General features: G+C 39.2%; 1 protein-coding gene and 1 long non-coding RNA gene across 3 annotated transcripts in view; one reads left to right on the forward strand and one right to left on the reverse strand.

Annotated features, from left to right (window-relative positions):
* Positions 1–25,324, reverse strand: part of nhsb (Nance-Horan syndrome b (congenital cataracts and dental anomalies)) — a 67,332-nt gene that overhangs the window by 38,876 nt on the left and 3,132 nt on the right. The gene's annotated exons all lie outside the window — the stretch shown is intronic.
* LOC122772300 lies at positions 12,846–15,460 on the forward strand. The gene is made up of 3 exons (XR_006360760.1): positions 12,846–12,922; positions 13,089–13,248; positions 15,213–15,460. It is a non-coding gene; the product is annotated as an uncharacterized LOC122772300 (long non-coding RNA).

Here is a 25,324-nt window from a genome sequence, read left to right on the forward strand (position 1 = left end):
TCTGACTCTGACTCTGGTGAGCCCCAAAGCCCTGGAGCAGTCTCTTTGGTTTTATTCTGCAAACGTGCCGCCGTGTTGGAAGTGTGGAGGGAAAGCCGAGCAGAAAAAGCTTTTGTCGGTGCAAACTTTCCTGGAAGCGGTTTGTAACCAGAGCAGGCCCAGAGTCAGTGTTCGTGGCAGCAAGAAAAACACCAAACAGATGAAGATCCAGTGTGTGCAATTGAGAAATGTTGACAAAAACAATCTGAGGTAAAGGTTCAGTGTGTAAAAGTCGCAGCTGAATATCCCTAACCTGAAGTATCGGAGAATCTATGCAGCTTCAGCTAGCATCAAAACTCAAAATATGTTTTGTTTGTCCACTGTGGGCTACTGTAAAAACTGGTTTAGGGTTGGTCAACCTCGGTTGTTTTTAAATGTGAGTTGAGTTAAAACATTTATTGCAATTCGACTTGGGGCCGATGCCTCTTTCGATACTTCCAGGATCAGCTAAGCTAAAATTAGCATGCTTACAAGAGACTTTTGCCGGCTAGCTAACTGAGGCGGAAGATTTACCTGTAATGCATGGATTCATGTATAAATCTTCATTTATTTGATCTTCACTTTCAGCCACATTTAACGCAGAGAACCTGTGATAATGATAATGACAATGTCAGGATTGGAGAGTACCCAAGGCTGTGTCGTGGGCCTTTCAAGTTTTAAGTTTTTCAAAAGCCTTGATCGCCAACGTGTTGAGGAAATACGATGACATACGTCAGAATAATATGAAATGTAGATAAGAAACAGTGGGATGTGAGAGACTGTGTCAGCCTGATTTTATTTAAACTTTATTGTATTTGAGTGTTTTGTTGATCTCCTGTTAAACGGGGGCAGATTAAATCAGATTATTCTTCTCTCAGTTCCTTTTCATTCATGTTCTCTTTGTGTGTGTTTGCTGTGTTTGAAGAATGACATCAAAGGGAAAACAAACAAGTTAAGATGAAAATAGTCAGAAACGCAAGGAACGTGAATAAAAAAAACCTTTAACGCAGCTTTATTAACGCGCTCCGAGGTCAATCCCGCTCTCGATCCTGTTTCCCCGACAAAAAGACACAACATAACAAGATCAGCGTCCGTCTATCTGTTTACCGCGGAGTTAAGCGGCGTATTTACCGTTTAATCTCTTCAGATTGGAGCTACGTAGCGTCGTGGCTTTAGGAAAACAGTATAGCTGCCAACATATGGAGGCGAGCCATAGAAGCGTACGGAGGTGTGCACTTTGTTGGTCCAACGACAAAGACCATGAGGAAAAGGGAATATTAATATATTACTCATATATATATTCATGCCATCTAGAGATATGAATCGAGATGTCTAAGGATTTGTCTAAGGAGGTGTCAAACATAAGGCCCATGGACCACAACCGGCCCGCCGGACAGTCCAATCCGGCCCGCACGAAGAATTTGTGAAAAATTTAACATTATGAATAGAATCAAAATGTGAAATACTATATACTTTTTCACTTCCAGATACCTGTGACTAAAGTTTTTGTGCCTTTGTATATCCACTATGTTGTAACGCACACGTGTAAATGGTCAATTTAGGCATAATATTGTTGAAATTGCAAGTCATTTCAGGTTGTTCCTAATTTATTTTATTTGCATAAACCAAAGTGAGTCCTTCTTGTTTATAGGTCATTTGATTAAGACTGTATGTGAGGTGTAAAAGATGACCGATGACTGGCCTGGGTGATTATTGGTGGGTCATATTCTGGCATTTTCCCAATTATTGGTATTGGCATTTTATTTGAATCATCACAACACTATTAAGTATTATTAGAATCTGTTATCTATCCGTTGTCTACATAAATGACAAGCGGGGGTAAAAAGAGGCTGTGCCGCTTTGTGTTTTTTTTGCACGTAGCTCATCAGAGGGCAGTTCCAGAACTGGAGGACAGTCTGCGCATCATTTTATTCATTCATTTGCTTCTAAATACTGATTATGTCAGGTGAGGTCAGCTGATCGGCTGCTCCTGACTGTGCCAAAAACTAAACACAAGCTCAGAGGGGAGCGAGGGGAGTGCTGTTGTCGCACCGAAACGGTGGAATGATCTGCCTTTGCACATCCCAGAGACAGCTTCTCTTTGACACTGTTTAAGTTGTTGATGGGATTTCCATTGAAGTTTGCTTTTTGTTTCATTTGATCGGTGTTCATTGTGTCTTTTCATTTATTTTAGTTGTTTCAGATGTATCTTGAGAGCTTATTATGCCTTTTATTTAGTGTGTCTTTTATTTATTCTTCTGTACAGCACTTTGGTTCACTGCTGGTTGTTTTAAAGTTCCTTACAAATAAAGTTGGATTAGATTATCAGCCTCATTAGCTAATAACAATTGGTATCGATATCAGCAAAAACCAATATCAGGTGAGTCCTAGTCATGCAAATAGCCAATACACAGACGCCCCTTGTTTGCTGCTACACATGGCTTTGGTGGTGATGGTGATTAAATGATTAGGGCCCGAGCCACATATTGAATGGCAGGGGCCGAAATGGCTCCTGGCACAAACTTGTGCGAGGAACCTATTGTTTTCAGATTGTTATTATATCCGTGGAATTGCGATAATTTTTGAGGGGGTTAACGTGTATAAAAAACCTTGAAACTTTGCATGCAAAACGCGATATTGGCATAGTTCTCTGTCCCGTGCATTGCTCAAGCGCTCTATGGCGCCCCCCTAAGGTGAAAACAGAGGCATAATTATGCAAAACTTGGTGGGAAGATGTTATAGACCAAGACAAACAAAAAAGTCGACCGTACCCATGGCCTCAACTCAACAGGAAGTTGTCCATTGTGTATTTTGGCGTCCATTTTGCCCATTTGTACCCTACGTAAATGAGTGAAATAAAATAAAACATAAAACACACCAATTTGTACTATACGCATTAAAGGTGAAGTTGTCAAAAGGTTTTGCGGATTCTAACCGGCGTGGCCACGGCAACACTATGCGAATTTTGACCATTCGCCAAGAAACAGGAAGTGCTCTATGACTTCGGCATACAGTGAGTTTCACGGAATTTCCCGAAACTTGGTGGGAAGATGTTGTAGACCAGGAGGAGCAAAAAAGTCGATCGCAACAATGGCCTCAACTCAACAGGAAGTTGGCCATTTGGAATCTTGGCGTGGGGACGTGACTGTGTGCACTCCTAGTTCTTGTTGTATTTTGTATTTGTGTGGAAGTTTCTCTTGTAAAAAAAGATTTCAGACTCCACGAGACCCAAATTCAGTGGCGAAAAAAAATGGGGTGAATTGAGTGATAAACTCCTCCTGACACTGAGCAGCTGCAGCATTTGCATAATCTATGTTTTAATAATCCCGAGGTTTAAAGATCTTCCCAATTCATCAGCTCCTCTTTATCTGCCACTGTGATGGTTATGGATTTATTGTAATAAATCTGTCAAGACTTCAACCTAGTAAGTCATAACAGTGTGTTTAATAAAGACGATGGCAGCCTTAAGAGTCGACTGTAACGCAGTGCATCATCATAAATATTAATCTGTCAGCTAAATACAGGAGGGAAAAAAAGTACAACTAACAAACTGGGATGAGGGATTATCTAATTAGAATCAACATGATGGTACTATAATAAAAAGTTGTAATGTTTTATCTCCATTTTTACCATGAGAATAAGATGACACATAGCCATTTTTGTACAATATTGAAGAGCTACGATCAGAAATTAAGTAAGTAGTAGCAAAATGGTTTTGCCTGATGAATATGAAGATGTTTTGGCCCGGATTTCATTTGCTTGGAAAAATATTGGCCCCAGGGCAAATTTACTTGCCGGCCCCTCGTCTTTTATAAGAGAAAGAGAAAACTCATTCATCTGAGAAACAGGTAGATAAATAAGGAGAACATCAGCCGCCTGGATGCACAATTCTCTTCTTCTTCTTCTTCTGTTTGATGAGCTGTCGGTCGTGTGAACACTCGAGACACCAGTCTGCCAAAGCGGCATTAACGCGCGTAAGCCGGTTACCGCACGTGATAATGAGCAAAGTGACTGTATGAGATCAGCGGCTATCGAGGCTGTGGCTGCGCCGCGCCGCCGCTTAGCCATCAGACGGTGTGGCGCAGAGGTTCAGCCGAGGTCGCACCGACCTGAGGATTACTGCCTCTGATCCACCGCGAACCATATGGCCCTGCTTCACTTTAACACACTTAAAGGTCTGGTTTACCACACACGCTTATTTCCGGTCTGTCAGTACCATTGTACTTACAGAGGTTATTTTTTCCTCTGTTTTTAATTATTATATTGTTGTAACCCTTCGACAGCTAAGCCTCAAAATCTCCGTGTGGACTTTTATGCTTATTTTAACAGTAAACATGCTTTTTTTTCAATATCTGGCAGTTATTTACAGTTTACTGCATGTTGAAATGGTGTATTAACAATTTAAAATGAAGAAAAACAAAAGGTTTTATTTAGAAAAAACACTGTAGTTGTACACAAACACCAGATTTTGTGTTCAATTTGAAATTTGAACAGTATAAAACATATTTAAAATAACATTTGTTTGAGTTTTTTATCTCAATGTGCAAAAGCATATTTTGAATCATAGCAACGTAAACGACAAGCTACAACATTGTTTTGATCAAAAAAGAGCTGGAGAAGCTGATGTAGACATGTTGATGTCTACATGCAGTCATCAGTGAAACCGGAGCTCAGGGACCGTCTATAAAGTGCAAGACCCGAAAAAAGATATTCAATAACTTCACTATAGAACAGTGTAGTGTCGTCACACTTTCTCTTAACTTTACTGCACTAAAAGCATAAAAATGTCATCTTTTGTTGATTTTATGTTTGTTGTCCCGTGTGAAGCTCCTCCCCTTTCACAGGTCACTTCCGGTTTACGCAAACTTCGGGTCACGTAATTTGCAGGAAATGCTCATTATCATTATAAATGTTTCTAATTTTAGTCGGAAAATGGGAAAAAAAAAAAACAAGTCATCTGTTTTTACATTTGTCATTTTATTTTGAAAATCAAATCAACAGTTCGTAATCTGTTTTTTTTTTATCTTTTTTTCGTTTCATTTTGTAAAAAGAATGATACACGGATTGACCGCCTGTAGTTCTGACTCCTGATTGGACAGTGCCTTTAACTGACAACTATTAAGCCTCTGAATGCAGTCTATAACACATATAATTCATATAATACTACAAAGTACCACAAAATACAGCATCACTGCAGATCACCTTCACGCCGCACTAGGTCACAGGATTATCTGACGCTTGAAAAACAACACGACAATAGTGACATTGGGAAATTATCGCTGTAAATATTATCCAGTGTGTTTTCCTTGGTTTGTTGTACAGTAAGTACAATTTTCATGTTTTTAAATGTAATGTTGTGGAGTGGATTTTTGGCTTTTTTTTTTTTTGATTGTTTTCTTCAATCCCAGAAAGTTTCTCTTCTCCTTTTTATCTTGTGCTCACAAGATATGGATCTTATGAGTGAGATCATTCATGGACTCACACTGAACATGTCTACACAATAGAGACATTATATCGGTTGCTGACCATGGGATAACTTGTGTTCATAAACCCATCAATTGAGTGAGTTGGAAACATTAACTGCTTCATTTCTTTACTTGTTTTAAGGCGACTGTATGAGCTTTAAAGAGAATATCAGTTAGAAATGCTGTGTTTTTGTTAACAAGACAAGTTGCAGATGAATACACTGCTTACATTACTACAGTGCGTGCTATTGGTTGGGGAGCAGGACTCGATAGCGCTGGGTTGCTAGGGAAAATGCCCCACTACACCTTGGCCTGTATCCACACAGAATCCCCGTTGAGTTCCTGTGTCCTGAAATCTCACTCTGTATTAATCATCCCTGTGGTAGGAAGCTACGTTATGCTGCTAAGATCTGTTGACCCGGAGAAATATGTGCTGTCTGATCTGGAGTAAAAGCACAGTCTTCTGTGGAGGACGGATGGTGCGTACAGCACGTTCCCTTTCAGAACCCCGGGAATTCCAAGGTCATGGAACTCGGATGAACTCGGATTTTTCAACTCAGAAAATCAAAGACGGATTCGGAACCACCTCCGTATGTGGTTTGAATCAGCTTTGGAATCAGATGTCATGTGTTTTTGTGTTTCTTTTGCGATTTGGGCTGCAGTCTAAACGAGGCCTTAGTGCCCAAGGCAAGATTGGGATTTGATCTGACTGACCTTTGCAGCTCAGAGGATTCCTCAGTGTTTCAACGCTGCTTTATCAGCTCTGTCGAGGGCAGATCCGGGAACTTGACAAGTACTTCTACATCTATACTTGCTCCTCTTGTCTCCCCTGTGCATCTGAAGGTGTCAACCTCTTCATGTGAAGAGAAGTAACACATTCTGCTTCCATCCTCTAAACCAGAGGTGTCAAAGTGGCGGCCCGCGGGCCACAAGTGGCCCCTCCAACTGATTACATGCAGCCCAAAAAAACCCTTCTCCTCCTAATATAGAAATACATTTGCTTGTATGGCTGTATTCACTTAATTTAGCATTTATTATTATTATTATTATTATTATTATTATTATTATTATTATTAATAATAATGTCAACGTCAAACATGTTTGATTTCAGAGGAAGCTGTGATTTCCCTTTTTTTTGCCTGATAAACGTTTCAGAGACATTATTTATTAATATTATATTATATATTAATATTAATAATAATAATAAAAAGAATAATAACAATAATAATAATAATAATAACAACAACAATAATAATAATAATAATAATAATAATAATAATGATAATAGATTTATTTTGCATATAAATATGTTATCTTATTCTGAAGTACATATCATTTTGTATCCAAACAAGAACTTTTACTTTGAAAATCGGTGAAATATCACCATGAATATCTCTATGGCGATATCACGGTGGGATATTGTGTTGTAATTTTACGCTCGTATTGCTCACCTGCTTTGTCAGCAGAGAGGAGAGAGTTGGAAAAGTGCCACAGTTGCATTTTTTGCGCCTGTTTTTGGACATTGAGACATTTTAAATATGTCTTATACTGTTCACATTTAGAATTTAACACTAAAAATGTATATTTCTACTTAAAACATTTTATTCTAAATTGTTAAATTATAAATAACTGCCAGATATTGAAATGTATTCTGGAAAAATGGAACATTTTCTGGCACTTTCATGGTTAAAATAAGCAAAAAAAAAGTCCAGGCGTACAGTTTGAGGCTTAGGTGTTACAGGGTAAATTTATAACACATTAAAGTGCACACAGGATATAAAATAACACTTGAGGGGCTCCATAAATTTTAGTCTGAATTTTTTTTTTCATCCATAATATTATAATAATGATTGAAAGTCTGTTTAGTCACATGGAGTTCTCCACATAACTGCATACCAGTTCAGAGTGTGATTAATGTAAGATTACAGTGAAGGTGGAACACAGAAGTCTGACTGGTGACTGAGCTGTTGGAAAATAACTGATTAAGCACAGATACCAGGGCAAATAATAGGGTTTGTGACGTTAATATGTTAGGCTATTAATCTGCTATCACATGTCATCTGCAGGGACATGGCCTCCGTGGAGTTATCTCTCTCTCTCACAGACACACACACACACACACGTGCACAATAGTGAAGGGGAGTCCCCAGTGAGTCACACAATCGGTTAATTGTAATTTCTTTGCCACTGTAATTATTTGACTGTGTGGTGATAATTACTATCATAGAACGGGAGCAGAATGAGTTAGGATACTGTAATTATTTTACACATGCTACATCTACAGTATTAGTACAGTATAATATTGACTAAACAAATCTTCTTCTTTGTTTTCCTTGTCTCCACTTCACCTCCGATAGTTTCCCATTTTGCACTACTTTGGCCGAGACTGAGTTAAATGGCACAAAATTTGGTTAAAACTCAAAAGAAAATTCATAAATTTGCATCTAATGACATCAAGCATTTTTTTAAATACACACAAATAAAAAAAATGTAGTTATTATTTTTTGAGGTTATGTGATTTTTCAGCTTCTTAAATCAGAATATTCTCTTATTTATTTGTGCAAAATAACAAAGAAACCATTAAAACTATTTTCATTTGATTTTGTGGACCAACTAAGTGAGAAAATAATCAATTACGAATTATGATGATTATAAAAAGCAGCCCTACTAAATTAGATCAGATAAAAATAGTGAAAATTCATATGTAAGCTTTGCCACTTTCAATGTTTAACTCTTTAACACCTAAGCCTCAAAATGTCTGTCCGTTGTTTGCTTATTTTAACTATAAAAGGGACAGAAAATGTCCTTTGAGTAACATTTTTCCTGAATAACTTTCAATATCTGGCGGTTATTTACAATTTACTGCATGTTAAAATGTTGTATTAACAAGTTTTATTTAGAAAAACACTGTAGTTTTTCCAGGTTTTGCGTGTTCAATTTGAAAGTTGAACAGTATAACACATATTTAAAATAAACATGTTTGAGTCTTTGTCTCAATGTCCAAAAACAGGCCAAAAAGTGGAAACATATACAGGCGTTTTCCCCACTTTTTCCCTCTCTGGTGACAAAGACTCTGATTCGCCGAGGGCAAACCCCTGGTGAGAAATGGAATGGAATGAGAGAACAAGCACGCATGCTTGAAAGACTAGACTGACCCAGACCCTCATGCAGGTATGAACAGAACCGCGGGCATGTGCGCACATGTGGAGATGCAGAGTGGCTCAAACGCACAGTAAGTGTTAACTGGTTAAGAACTCGATATGAGGCTGTAAACTCTCCTCTGGAACATCTGTGGTGGCCTGCGGCATTGAGCTGATGCGTCTCCACAGCGTGTGCGTCCATTGAGCGGGACAATGTGCATGCAGCACACATGCAAAGTCCATACTCTCATCATCGTGTCACTTATCACTGCACCTCGTGTGTGGCTCAGGTTAAAAAACACCAGGACTCCCTGGTGTTTGTTTGTAAAAGGAAACAGGTTGTCATGTGTGCACATGTGTGATTTTTGTGTCGGACGCAGGCGACGGTTGTAGGTCCGGGTAGGCTCTCTGATATAATCAGCTGTGACACATATATGGCTAATTAGTGCAGCCTTGGCTCGGCTGTCCTCACCTCTCACCAGCCGGCTGTGAAATTGGATTAATTTACTTCGCCTTAACACAGTGTTTCAAAGGCTTCTTTTGTTTAATCCAGAGGCAGTCGATTAAAATCCCAAGAGGGCCAGAGAGAAAACTTCCTCAAGCCAAGGTCTAGAACTTCAGAATGTCTCTAAGTGGAGCTGGTTCAGTCCAATAGACTGTATGTTTAAATTATGTATAAATCTGTGCCAATTTCAAGTGGATGGGTTGGAAAACATATATATATATATATATATATATATATATATATATATATACATATATACATATATACACATACATTCTTAACTATTGTTGTATCAATCCACATCTCGTCAGTCATGCATATATTTCACAGTTTAAGCCTTGTTTTAAAAATGAATGGATTCAGGGAACGGAAAATGTCGAACGCTTTTACTTTGAAACAGGAAATATGGGATTTGTGCGTAACACGCGACAGATTGCGATTGTGCTATTTAAACTGTGGTGGAAGATAATTTTATCTGTGTATGTTGTCGTGAAACATGAGCTCTAATCCCTACAAAACCAGCACAGGTCGCTCAGTCTGGCTAATGGAAATCATGTGTCCTGACTGGACAAGATGCACAGAAATACAGGCAGAAGTTACCGACAGTATTTAGCTTTGAATGACATCATTTGCAGAGACTGTGCACAGAATTAGAAAATGTAAATGTGTTTGTTTTAATCGCTAATCTCCTTACAAAATCCAATTGTCCCCTTTTTGGCGACAACTGACCAGAAGTGTCTTATATTTCAGCGGAAGTTGTAAGTGACGCTCCGAGCATGTAGCCCATTCACTAGTATGATTGAATGTTGTCACGCATGTAATTAGTCTGCATTTCCTGGACCTCAGTGCCATAAATGCTGGAAAAGCTGCACCAGTTAAAATCCAAATGCGCCATCAAAACAAAGCAGTGATCAGTGATTTATGGAAATATGTCCAGATGAGTCCAGAAAAGACGGCGTCTGGTCCGAAGTCCATTATTAGGGGACTGCTACTTTAATCCGTTATGCTTACTTAATGGCCAAATCGCACATAATGCTGTGTAGGCATTCAAATGGACGATGGATTAGCGTCGGCTAATCGAATCATGTCATACACCAGCACAGGTGATAACCGATCAATATAGATATAGTCTTGAGCTCAAACACCACAAAGACCAAACAGGGTTCGCAGACAAGCTTAATCTCCCTGTTGCCGGAGAAAACAACAACGTTAGCAACTCTTGCTAGTTACTTAGCCACAACAGACACGATGCTCACCTCTGAAAAGCTACCTCAAACGCCAAGTGACAGACACACCGCCAACATTTAAAGCAATGCACAGTATCTACTTCTGAGTCTTTACACCCTATTTTCAGCAGAAACATAAGCAGACATTTGTCTGAGCGACTTCTCAGATTAGCATTTCTGGTCAGTTTTACACAACAGGCACGACAACTCTGACGGATAATATTGCTTCTTTTTTTTGCTATTGAAGAACGTTATGCTATGAGTGCTATGAACACACTGGTAAAACTTTCAAGGCAACATTAGCAGCCGCAGGTAAAACCACAGCTAATTATGCTAATTAGTTGTTTGTGTCCCAAGTAACAGTAGATAAACAGTAGCTGTGTCATTACTTTTATTAATTCATCATTTAATTTCTTTCATTCATTCAAACGTCCACACACGAGTGTTTGCACGACATTGTCGAATTTCAGAGTTCCACACATTATCAAAAAGTCGGCCCCTGAGATACTTCCCTAGGTTTATAGGAAGCACGGTTCAAGGCAGGAGCTCTTGTAGTCCAATTAGTTTGTCTCTACTTTACGGTGTGCTAAGGTACTTACAGAGACAATCTGCTTCTAAGAAAGTCCTTAAGAGCAGCTCAGTCGTGAAAACAAGCGGCCGACAAGCTCTCCTAAGACTTCCCTGACGCCATCTGTTTCCATCTTACACTGATAGTTTTATTAAGTCTATCCTGAAGCTCCTCCGCTCAAGCGACCGGGCCAGTGTTTCGCCCCCTAAATCCCCAGCTGATACACATAATCTCTGCGGTCCATATTCTGAACTCAGCTCGAGCACATGGTCACAACGTTATTGATATCATTGGCTTCCCATCTCATTTTGTCGTCTGCTAACACCGGGCTGCAGTGACTGTCAGCGATGGGGGGAGTATTAACAGAGAGAGAGTTAGTGTTGTTACTTGATTTATAATATACTATACTATACTATACTACCACACAACACTTTTACATGGGTTGAGGGACAGAAATCAACACGTTCATGCCGCTCACCTTTGTTGTGTTGTGGACATTGGCATATTTTGCTTATTGTGCAGTGTGATTGTTATTTACAGTCTCCGTGTACAACTGTTGGGTATTATTTGTATTTATATTGTCCATCACTCACACATTCATATGGGAAGTGCATTTTCTGCATGTGGGAAATGAACACACAACCTTTAATTTAAAAGACAAATCAGTCAACCACTGAGCTACTGTCGACTTTCATTCAGTAAAAGTCAATTAACAATTTCACTGCACAATTATATCAACAACCTTATGAGATCTATTTATTGTCAAAACAATGGCGTGTAACTCAGGCTTAAAGGTGCTATATGTAATAAATGTTAAATTGCAATTCTGGCTTTACTGACTTTATGTTTTGATTTAATGTTTTTTTTTTTTAAGTTTTTTTTTGGGCTTTTAATGCCTTTAATCGATAGTCAAGTGCAGATAGGTTATAGGTTGGAAACACCAACTGTTACCGCACCTAACAATCCTAACTTACCTCAGTACCCCTCTCAAAAATGCCTCAACCAGAAAAGTGGAGAGGAAGCTGCTTTACACTACAGTCTTGCCATTCACCCATTCACTCTTTCATACACCACATTTCCTATTACTCATCTTTCATACCAATCAACGCCGGGACTCAAACCCACAACCTTCGATTTGAAAGGCGACTCGCTCCACCACTGAGCTACCATGGAGCTAAACAGGCTCAGTGCTTATCAAAACAAAAGAGAGGGCAGGACATATATGTACAGTATGTGCATGAACAGAGTGCAACACTGGGTGTAAGTGCAGCTCCTTGTTTCCATGGCAACCACGCGCCACAAAGTTTTTAATTGGGATTGCAGGGTTCAACTGTTTTGAACACTAAAAGTCATTGTTGCACATGTTTGACACTCATATATAGATATACATATATATGTATACATATATATATATACATACATATATATATACACATATATATATATATATATATATATATATATATATATATATATATATATATATATACACACACATATATATACACATGTATATCTACTATACTTTTATTACTAGTCACTTATTTTACCTCTCCTGGCATATTTTAATATATTTTTTCACATATGAGTTTAATGTGTGCACAAAATGAACTGAACTCAACTAAATTAGATGTACTACAAGTGTCAAAACATATTAAATCTCCTCCCCAGAGATTTGAGATTACCAGAGAGTTGGAGGATCCAATCCCTCACAAACCAAAGGACTAATACGTGAAGAATTTGACCCACAACATAAACAGAAAATGTGAATTTAAGTGATTTTATGACATAATAATAATAATGAATGTCTTGCATACAGCTCCTTTAATATTCTCATTTCCTCCCGTCTCTTGTGAATCTGAGTCTGAGTCTTTTTTTAAATGTCTGTCTGTTGTAACATGACCGCTCTCTGCCAACAGCACCCCTGCAAAGTACAAAAACACCCTTCTGCGAGAGCCTCTGCGTGGGACTCTGTTGTGATGCTGAGAGGAAATCACAGAGTGAGTGAGTGAGGGAGGCAGAGAAAGAGAGAGAGAGAGAGATAGTAAAAGAGAATGATGGTGTTTGTCAATGAGTTTCAGTTCAGGGTGTTTTATTATGTAGATTAACACTATCATCTTTAAGCTGGATGTTTTTATTTTCTTGTTCATCTTTAAATCTACTCAGGAGTTCCAGCCCCTGTGTTTACTCAATGTACGCTGACCCAGAGGAGAGAACATGCTGAATGTGGAGTTTTGTTTTCCCCCGACCTGTCTGTCAAAGATTTTAGGGAGCAGTGATGATCGCGACCGTGTCTCGAGGGAGAGAGGACAGCAGCTCAGGACAGGTCAGTGTCACAGGAAGCTGACACACACACACACACACACTGTGGACAACATTCCGATACACAGCAAATTTCTCCAGAGCGACAATTAAGTATTGTATCTAAGGCTGTCAGAGTTAACGCAATAATTTAACGCATTTAGCACAGTGTTCGTAGTGTCTGGTTGACACTTGATTGGTCTCTTTGAAACCACGTTTACACGGATACACTTAAAAACAATTGTGTCTGAAATGCACACTGTCTGGACTACTCATACATTTGACTCATTAGAAGAGAATAACACTTTTAATTGCGATTAATCTAGATTAAGACATTTCAAAATGTGAAATGAATGAGTTAATTGCATCAATTTCTGAATGCATTCATCTCCCCTACGTGCACACCACATGTAATGCACACACACATTTTAAAACACGCAAACAACAAACCTTAAAGAGCCTCTTTCATGGCATAAACCTAAAAATCCCAAAAACCTCAGTGTAAAATCAGAAATGCACACAACTGTATGTTTTTTTTAGATTTATTTTTCTGTTTTAGAAAAATAGAGGATTATGCATAAGCCTGACTTCCTGTTTTACTTTGTAGTTTTCCTGTATGACTACTTCCTGTCAACACAATTTATCGCCAGTTCAGGGATGATACAGGTTTTGATTTTACATTATGTTTTATAAGATAGTCTTAGAAAAATAAAATACACGTCTGTGTGTAACGTTATTCTTATAATATCTTATATCTTTTGTTTTAGTGCTTTTTCTGAGAAAATCTAATACACGTTTCATGTTATCTCCGGTTTTACGAGTTATTCTTATCAGACAAACACGTGTTTTTGTGTTATCGTTGGTTTTTAGCCTCAAAAAGCAAACAGTGGAGGATCCTTACATGAACCAGTTATCAGCTGACTGGACTTTCTTTTTTTTTCTCCATACACAGTAATCACTATACCACCACTTCCTTTCAACCTGGCTTTCAAAATAAGAGCTTCTGCATTTTACTACTTCTTATATACAAAACTTTGGTCATAATGCTTAACAATGAAAAATAGCTTACAATCAGTATCTTGTTAAAAATAAAATACATGTTTTATTGAATGTCATTTTTAGTGTTAATAGTTATTCCATAAGTGGAATTAGTGGTAACAGGAAGTAGTCACACTTTCACACATGAGCAAGGAGTTTCCTCCCTACTCTGGTGGGTTTGTTGACCTTTGTTGACCTTTGTTGACCTCGTTCAGACCCGGTATTAACATCTATTCTGTTCGCATTTGGCAATGAAAATGTGTTCTGGGTGCAGCCGGGTGATTATTGTCAAGATTCATTGATTCATCGATTCATCGTTTGGTCCATAAAATGTCAGAAAACCTTAAAAAATGTTGATTGGTGTTCGTCAAAACCTGGAAATGATGATGTTCTCAAATGTCTTGTTTTGTCCATGAACAAAAATGATTGACTTTTAATGATTTCTTTGTTATCTAGAGCAAAGAAATGAAGAAAACACTCACATTTAAGAGGCGTAAAGAATCGGAAATTGTGTTTTAATCGTGAAAAAAGCTTCAAACCGATTAATCGATTATCAAAATAGTTGTCGATTAATTTAGCGCCACTTGTTTCAGCTCTAATTATGACTGTTTTCAATAAAGAGTCTGCTGTGTGTGGACGTGTCTGTGTCTGTAGTCAGCGTGTTTGTGTGTCAGAGAGAGCGAGAGATGGGAAAAGAGACAAGAGGAGCTTGAATCAAAGCTCAAAAAAAGGTTTTAACCATTAGAAAAGAGAAGCGTCGGGCGCTTTCAAGCCACAACATAATGATCGGATCACTGATGTTAATACCAGGTCTGAGCAAGAATGTGGCGTTTCATCACAAATCAGCTGTTCAGTCAGTGCTTAACACGGACAGAATTGTCTCTTTGATGACGGGAGCCACAGAACTCGTGCGGAATAGCTCGTTTTTTTGTTTTTGTTTTTTTTTGGCAGAACGGCCTAACGACAGCAGAACCACCACAACATGAAAAAGCCGGGGGCCAGTGCGCGCGGATGAGGAATCATCTCCAGAAAGCCAGCTTGTCAGCCATGCAGCCGACCGCGTGCTGTGATGTACACACACCAAGAGGTTCTGCATGCATGTTTTATAGCGGGCTGCAACAGAGACAGAGGCACTTAAAGCAGAATTCCAAATGATAACCTGAGAGACAGAGGAAAGAGGCTCGCAGAGTTCAGCGGGTTGTGTGTGTGTGTGTGTGTGTTGCCCTTGGACTCGCTGGTGTGTTTGTGTGTTTGTTGGAGGTGATTTTTTTTAATATTCCACGTCAAAGAGCAGCTTGCTTTTCATTTAGGCACAAATGTTAAAGCTGAAGTGTGTAACTTTTACATATGAATGAATGTCCGTTACATTCAAACCATTGCCAAGTTCACGCAATGCTGATGATTTACCCTTTAACACCTAATGTCCGTCTGGACTTATTTTAACCATAAAAGGGCCAGGATATGTCCTGTGAGTTAAGTTCCTTTTCCTGAAAAACATCACAAAATTGTTTTAAGTTTACAAGAAACATCACAAAATGTTAAAATAGTAAATTAACAAATTAAAATGAAGAAAAACTATGTTTTTATTCGAAACAAAACGATTTAGTGTGATAAAACACGGTTAAAATAACGTTTGTAGTGTTAGTTTTTGTCTCAATGTCCAAAAACAGGCCAAACAAGTGTTTTTCCCACTTTTCCCCTCTCTGGTGACAAAGACGCTGATTTGCAGGCTTCCTGCAACAGCACAAATGAAATTACCGTAATAACTACATGTTGACTTCGACATGCAACTTCTTAACTTTCAGAACCCGTTGGAATGTTTACGATAGCACAAACCGTCGCGTAATTAATGCAAAGTGTATCATCATATCTCATGACTCCCAGACATATCTCAAACAGGAAGTCATTCATTTTACTTCAAGACTGAGGGTCATTTCCACTGCTTCTTGGAGTTTGGGCTAATGTCGCAGGAAGTTAGCGGCGTTTTTGTTAAACTAAATTTAAAATCTCATCCTTCCAGGATATTACACACTAATTATGTATTTATCTGTGGAAATATGTCAAAAACACATTTGTAAATTGATAAAAAAAAAATAAAGAATTTGAATTTGTATTTGAGAAAGTATTCTAACTTTACAGCATTTTTGCCTAAAACTTTTAAAACAGTACTATGTATACATACAGTATATACACATATATATACATATACATATATATATATACACCTATATATACATATATACATACATACATACATATATACATACATACATACATATACACATATACATATATATATATATACACCTATATATACATATATACATACATACATACATATACACATATACATATATACATACATATATACATACATATATATATATACATACATATATATACATATACACATATATACACACTTCAACAATACTCAAGCACCAGCTACTCTGAGGTGGTTGAAGCGGGCCCCCAAATCAAATTCAACTTAGGGCCCCATAAAGGCTTGGACCGGCACTGCTGGATGGCAATGGACGGTAAATGGTTGTTGTTGTTGTTGTTGCGACAAACAGCCACAGACTGAGCTGGATGTCCTCCACTGTCGTCTGTTCTGAGGTTGCCGTTCGTCGCTAGCGGTACGCCGTCACGCTACGAAAACGCCAGGCACAGGCCCCACCCCCCGCCTACCATGTAAAAGTACTGTTCTCAGTCAAGCTGGACCCGGGGCTTTACTGCTCCAAACCAAACCGTGATGTCATAGAAGTGGTGGAAAGAAGTGACTTTTATCTTACAAAATCTGCAGTTTTATTAAAATAAAAGGTTTTGACTTAAGTGAAGCAGTTTGAGTTACAATTAGGGTTCACTTGGGGGACCAGAGTTAGCTTCTTTGACTTCAGACTTTCCAAGCAAACAAACAAGGGTTCGATTAAAAAGGAGCTGTTGTGAAAGCACCGTAAATGCTCTGTTATTTATTTTATTTTAGGGTTATGTTTCTTCATAGGGAAATAGATTTCCCTGTTCAGTAACTTGCAGAGCATTAAAAAATCTATGTAAAAGGTTTGATAAACTCATACTTTGACTGTCAAATAAAACTGTGATACATTTTAACCATATTGCCCGCCCCTAACTGTTGTATTATGTAAATCACATCATTATCCGAGTATCTTATTCAGAATAAGGTCAATCGTTTTATAGTATGCTGCGTGTGACATCATCCTTATTATGGGTTATGTGAAGTTCTGAGTCCGTTCTAACTTGACGAGCTGAAGAAATAATATAACATGGCACACAGTGCATATTTATTTACTTTAAACCGTCCGAAAAGCGCTGACATACGCAGGCTCGGAATTTAGCCGGGTGTTTACGCCGCCTGGATGACCCTGCGGAGGCTCGGAGATGTGAACTCGGCAGACAAGTTGGACATCTCCAGTGATAGAAACATGATGCATGATTAAGTGCGTTTTGAATAAAACACCACAGAGTAACTATCAATTAGCCTGAATGGGTTCAGCCTCTTGTCCCTCCTTGTGCAGTTTTCATGAGTCAGCAGCGGAGATCACAGATTATCCATGTTTCAACACAACTTCCTCTTCTTTTTTTTTCTTTTTTTTTAAATAGTGCGATTTAAAATTAATGAATGTCACACATGTGCATGTATCCAGGTCAGCTCACCCCCACCTCCGTCACTCCCACTGAGAGACGGTGCTCCTCCCCACATGCCTTTCACATCTCCCAAACCATGCGCCGCACAAGCGCAGCCTAACCTTATCTACCTCCGTCTCTCTCTCTCTCTCTCTCTCGCTTTAACTCTCTTATCAAACCCTCTCCTCTGCAGCCTCGTAAGTGTCTGGGTGGAAATCAAAGCGCATTAAACATTAAATATGCTGTCAAGAGGCAGAAGTCTCTCCGAGCTGATGAAGATGGGGAAAGTAGGGCAGTGAGGGAAGAGGTGTCGATGGGGAGGAGGAGGAGGAGAATGGACACAGGGATGCAGAGATGCAGGGACGAGCAGATGGAGGTAGAGCCGCGTTAGCCGTCACTCGGAGTGGATCCAGGAAAACATCTGAGCTGATCTTGCCCGTGTGTGTCTGTGCTGAGGTGTGAGACAGAGAGGATGTGCTTGGACGGAGTGTTTTCCTCACCAGGCTTCCTGTGGTTCCAAACCAGATCACTGACTCACACAAAGAAAGACGTTGGCAAGCAGTAGGTAAATACGTCTCCATTTCTCCTCCGACTGAGGGAGTTTTTTCTGTATTTGCACGAGAAACAAAAAAAAAAAAACACATATTCATCCAGACCACAGTGCACACGTGGCACTGTTTGCACTCGGCCTCTTCTTCCTTTCACCCATAAAAAGGCACACAAAAAAAAAAGCACTGAATGACATGATCTCGGGAAACTAAAGCTACGTCAAACTACAAAAGAGAGTGAATAAAAAATGCATGACAGAAAGAGAAAGAGAGCGATATTGACACAGGGTTAAAGCAGGCCCCTCCTCTCTCTGTCTCTCACCTGTTACTATGCAGACTAGTGAGATAGAGTAGTCCCGCCGCCACAGGCCGTGCACTCTCATGGCCTCGTTTCAACGATCGATGGGCTAAAGTGTGCGGCACAAAGTGTGTTAGGGCGTGTCCGTGTGATCTCGGGACAGGGCTTGTGTCTAAATGGATGTGTTTTGGGCATAACATCAACTAAGCCAGTCAGTTTTTCCTTGTCATTTCCTTTAAAAGCCAGGCGCACCTCTGTCTTCAACGGAAATTGAAGGAGTGAACGATTATTCCCGCCTGAGGAGACGGATGTACCAGTCGGAGAGAGACGGGACACGAAAAGCAAGCCCTGAACTGATGGATCTGCCAATGATTTTTTCGTTTGGTCCATAAAATATCAGAAAACCTTAAAAAATGTTGATCGGTGTTCGCCAAACCTGGAAATGATGATGTTCTCAAATGTCTTGTTTTGTTCACAAACCAAAATGGTAAACTTTTACTCAATTCTTTGTCATCCAGAGCAAAGAAATGAAGAGAATGCTCACATTTAAGAAACTTAAACAATCAGAAATCTTGTTTTAATCATGGAAAAAAGCTTTGAACTGATTAATCAATTGTCAAAATAGTGGTCGATTAATTTAGTAATCGATGTCAGCTCTACTCCAAACCATACCATACTGTACCGAACTGAACTGTACCATGATGGAAACACAGCATCTGGTTTCGACTAGGCCTGTCACGATAACGAATTTTGCTGGACGATAAATTGTCCCACAAATAATTGCGATAAACGATAATATTGACCATTTTCATCTAATACAATGATAATGGCTTTGCAACCAATTCCATCTTCCTCCAACTCTCAACTAGAGTTGTTCCGATTCCGATACCAGTATCGGAAGAGCCTCCGATACTGCCGAAAATGCTGGTATCGGTATCGGTGAGTACTGGAGTCCAGGCACCAATCCGATACCACGATACTGCACTATTTAAAGATTTTAGTACATAAAGGCTGCACTTTAATTCGTTTTTTTTATAATTATTCCTATATTTAAGTTGCTGTTGCACTACTGTTTTTGATACTGTTCTATTTAAAAATAAAGGGCTTCCATTTGCTGTATTCATTCATGTTTTATAAAGGGTTTACCCTGAGCAAGGCCTTACCACAATGATAATCATATTACAGTATCACACGCAGGCATATGTATGATTTTTTTTGGTATCAGTATCGGTACTCGGTATCGGCTGTTACCGACAGCACGAGTATCGGAATCGGTATCGGAACATCTCTACTCTCAACTAGCGTCTGGCTACTCCTCACGCAGAAAAAAATGATCGCGCTCATTTTATTTATCGCGCGATTCATTTATCGAGGCAGGCCTATTTCCGACAACATTGTACGACCGCGGCACAACACGTCCTACTTTGTGATACTTTAACAGGGAAGTGAGTGACACTCGCTATGTTTACATGGACACGAGTCATTGGAATAAAAGTCTTTTTAGAGGAAAAACAGATGATGTAAGTCCACGACAATCTGAAAACTCTGATCCGAGACCATCCGGAAACGAATTCCGAACGAGAGGGCTGGTTACGCTGATCGTCATTCAGATCGGGGTTCATATAGTGTGTTCAGAGACTTTGCTGTGAGAGTGAATTTAGTGAGCTGTGGTTCAAGACTAATGACAATTAACACATTTAAACTCAGGCTTGTTGTGGCAGCTTTTGTTTGGAGCGTTACTCTCGTTTGTGTTCGGTGAGTTTCTATTTTGACAACGCTTGTGTTCCTCTGCGATGTGCTCTAACGTAGTTTAAATTCAAAAACCAATGAACCACAGACGGACTGGCGATCTGTCAGGGTGTGACCCCGCCTTTCGCCCTGTGTCAGCTGAGATCAGCGCAGCACCCCGCGCGACTCTCATGTGGAGGATAAAGCGGTAGAGGAGGGATGGATGGATATCGGAAAGCAGAGAAATAAAGCTTTGCACCCATATACTTGTCATTACGGTGGCCCTTCCACGGAACCACCGTCCAATCACAGAGGAGATTCACCAGTGACGTCAGTTTCTCAGTATCGTGATTCTTAAACAGTTGAATAACTGCCAGATATCGAAAGTTATCATGGAAAAAGGAGCAGAAAGGAGTAGAAGCACATTTTTTGACAAATCTACAGCCATAAAATCAATATAAATCCAGGCAGCCTGATTATCTTGATGCTCATAAGAGGGTTAACCATTAATATGAGGCGTTCTTCTGTCACATATAGTGGTATTAGCATTTTTACCCTTGTTTCCAAACATGTTTTAATCAAAAACGAGCACTGTTTAAAGTCTGGGGCCGAGGTGAACAACGGAAGTGTAAATTCCAATCCGGACTAATCGTTTTGGAGTGAAGACCATAAAACACGAGACCACTTTAAGACCAACACAAGACCAACGAGTCGATTGTTTAGCACAAGTGCATTTTGCTGTGTTTCCATTATTTGGTACAGTACGGTATGGTTTGGAATGGTAAAGAATTGCCTTTCACCCGACGCGACGACAATGAACAATGACATTGAACGCAACACAACAGACAACAATGGAGCACATCCAGCGGCTGTGATGTAGCCGGTCTAGCTCCACCTGAACAGCATGGTACTACATCTCCAAACAGTAGATGTGGACGAGAGTGACAGGTACAGACGTAAAGCCAGTCTCTCTATGAACAAGTCTTAATGTCAAACACATGGACGGTAAGAAGAAAAAGCGGCTGATTTAATTCTTGTCTATATTTTCTTGGTAAAATGTGATGATTTTGTCACAGCCGCGACACTGATACATTTGTGTTGTTGTGGCGGCAGCAGCAGCAACAGTGACACCACCACGCTTCTGTAGAGAGCACAACATCTCCACTGTCTGAAACATGACGCTTGATTAACAGCGGGTTCAATGAAACAGCACACAGTCAAAATCAATCAGGCCCGAACGTGTTCAGCTTCTAAACTAAAGACTTATTTGTTGCCAGTTTTGATGAGTCAGAGATCACAGTTTCCACACAAGTTTCTCATTTAAAATTGGATTTAAATACTGAAAAATGTGGAAGATATGGCATTTTCTTATTGAAAGCAAACCAAAAAAATATAATAAATTAAGGTTCATAATTTAAAAAATCATTAACTTATGAAATGAACTTTGAACTAGTCATTTTTGGGTATATAAAACCTCTGTTTATAGCCACATTCAATAAAAAAAGGGAAATTACACCTATTTAAACCTGTGCAGACTGTAGCCTACGTCTGTGGCCTTGGTCATCCTCATCCTCTGCTAGCAAAATAATACAGCAACGACCAGCCAGCACTGAAATTTCCACTAAAATTCTCCAATATTTCAGTGCAATAATCTCTATTATGTTTCCCTGGAAAGCAGTTCTTTAATACATTGAACACTGATGTCTTCTGGCTTCATCGCTCATGCAATGGAATGACAGCTTGGTGTTGTGTTTTAGATTTGAAGTTAAATCAAGCCAAAAAAAAAAAAGGAAGTGACGGAGAACTTGTGACATCACAACCTCACATGACGCCCCGACAGCTTGGTTTACAAACATGGGCTGAGCACATGTTCTCCACAGATTCAGCAGTTCATACTTTCACACCAAGTAAACAGGGAAATAGATGTCGACCATTCAAAGAAAGAAGAATTATCTTTTCCTAAATATATTATAATATAATATAATATATTTCAAAAATGATGTAACTATATATTATATTATATTATTACTGAAACAATTAATTCAATTTTTTCATGATTAAAACAAGATTTCTGATTGTTTCAGTTTATTAAACGTGAGTATTTTCTTCATTTCTTTGCTCTGAATAACAAAGAAAGCATTCAATTATCATCTGTTATCAATTGCACGATTGATCAATTCCTCGCTCTCTATGCTGAAATCATAATTATGTGACGCCTTTGAAATACTGTTTTTCCACAGTTGGTTTGTAACGCGACACAAACATTTGAGAACTTTTGCCTCTGAGCTGTAAAAACACCCTCAACACCCATGAGTTAGGAGGTTGCTCTCCTAACCTCCATCATCCAATTCCCTTCTAAGGCTAAAACTAATCACTCACTCACTGTACTTACATACAGAGACAAACAACCATCCACTCTTACGTTAACCCCCTATTTAGAGTGTCTAATTAACTTAATCCACAAACTGCATGTTTTTGTGTTTTCAGTGGGAGGAAGATTAGAACCGGTGACCTTCTCGCTGCGCCCCCGTGTGGCCCTACAGCTAATCACATTTTCAAATTTCAGCCAAAAGCAAACCAAGTCGCGATGTCACGTACAAGACTCCGAACTTCTGTTTTAAAGCCCTCAGAACTGCAATTTGGTCGATGTGATGCAACCACTCCCATGATGATGAGGTGTTTACTTACATGTGCCATATCTGTATCTACTTGTTCTAGACAAGAACTAACATTTTTTACAAAATTGTTCTATTTAAGAAGACCTTAACTAACAATTGAGACCATTATCTGCTCAGGAAAAATTATTATATCACTGTGATATAAAAGTGAGGCTAATTGTTCCCATGGATTTCCATTCAAACTCATTTTATTTTGTATTTTTGAAACCAGTGGAGTGACTTCCTGTTCCTAATACCCCTGCTATTCAATATATTCTTACTTCCTGGTTGACTTCACCAAAGAGTTTTAACATTCTCACACATGATGAAGGGTTAAAACTCTGTCACAATGACATGAACGTCTGTAAACTTTGGTTCTGGTTTACAGACGGCAATAAAACTGGCATTATCCTGGAGACCGCGTTGGACGCATGTCCCGCACAACTCTTGTCACGAATATCTCCGGTGTTCCACGGCATGCCGTTTTCCCTGATGGTGATAAACACAGAGGTTCTGAAACCTGAACACTGCCTAATCTGCCACGTAGAGATTTACTGCAGGCTAGCATAATATTGACTTCCCTGAATCTTGATACTCCCCCGTGATAATAAGAGGAAACCCTGTTGTCACTGATAGTTGATCTCTGTGTGTAAACAGAGATATTCAGCTCCTTGGGGGTTATCGCGGCGATCGCGGAGAGAACGATGGGAAGATAATAGCACTCTTGAAAGCTGAGGAGAAGTAGGAAAGACATTGGTTGGCATCCAAGTATTATGAGTGCTGGCACACGGATGATTCTCCGTTTAAACAACACTGACAAAAGATCATGTTGTGTTTGTCCTTTTTCCCAACATGTTGAAAGAAGATATCTACCGGCCAGAGAAGGGAGATGAATTCATGAAGCTCCATAATCTACTGTAAAAACTAAATACAAAGCATTCAAACAACGCTAGCATACCTTAATGCTGTGTTCCATTTGTAGTCAGAACACGGATTTAACCTTAACTAACGCTTGAATGTGAACTGAAGCCCTGAACAACCTCACATACCTCGAGTTAGCTTCCCCCGAACAAACACTGCTACTTTGACCATTAACAAGCACCTCTGTCATATTTGTGTTACAGTAAACCAGTCGCACATTCTCACATGGATATGTTGCTACACTGTTTCCGTGCAGAAAACACCATGTAGAGCACATGTGTCAAACTGGTGGCCCGGGGGCCACATGTGGCCCTCTAATCGATTACGTGTGGCCCGCCCACCACTGTGCAAGTTGATGGAATAGAGACAGAATATAACTAAATGTATTTCCCAGCACTATTTTTATAATAGTAATAAGACATTTGGTTGTAATCATTGCTTTATTAAATGTATTACACGCAACATGAAATGGCATATATAAGCTGTTTTAATCACAGTTATCCTTTTCATTATTTGCTAAATTTTCAATTTAATTTTGCACCATTGTGAATCAAAACAAGCACTTTTACTTTGAAATTCTGTCTAATATCATAATGAATATCTTATACTGCCTACCGGCTACTAAAAAATTGTTTTTTACACTTTTTTTCATCTATGTCGGCCCCCGCTTGACCAGACTATATGCTCATTGGCCCCCAGGTCATTTGCGTTTGACGCCCCTGATGTAGAGGATGTTATTGACTGGTTTTGGCTAACAATGGCTAACAATGGCTAACATTGGCTAATAGTCGGGCCATTTCCATAGCACCAAAAAGGAGGATATGCTACTATGCTACAATACAAAGTATTTGTATTTATTCAAAACAAAACAACTGACAGCTGATATCTAAGAACAGTAGCTTGCAATACAAGTGCACAGTCTTAACTTGGTGCACTCATACCCATAAACTGGCAAAAGAACTGCCAGAAAGCAGAAGATTTCTGGACTGGATAAATGAAGCTGCATCATCATGTCAGTCTGCAACATTTCTGCTCTTTCCAGGCAGCATCCAGGAGTATTTTTTTTTGTTGTTGCCAAGGAACTTCTGGTACATGTGCAAACTTCCTATAAAAACGACATTATAGAAGCGGCAGTGTCACGGCAACAAAACCAACGAAAGTCGTCCTCCTCAAAGCCAATGCTCTGTCGACCATTCAGAATGAAAGTTTTCGACGCTTCTGTCACGTTAGCTACATATCACAAATACTTGATCAATCAGCTGTTAGACC

The sequence above is a fragment of the Solea senegalensis genome, linkage group LG7 (genome assembly GCF_019176455.1).
Source record: "Solea senegalensis isolate Sse05_10M linkage group LG7, IFAPA_SoseM_1, whole genome shotgun sequence".
In the NCBI taxonomy this organism is placed as follows: domain Eukaryota; kingdom Metazoa; phylum Chordata; class Actinopteri; order Pleuronectiformes; family Soleidae; genus Solea; species Solea senegalensis.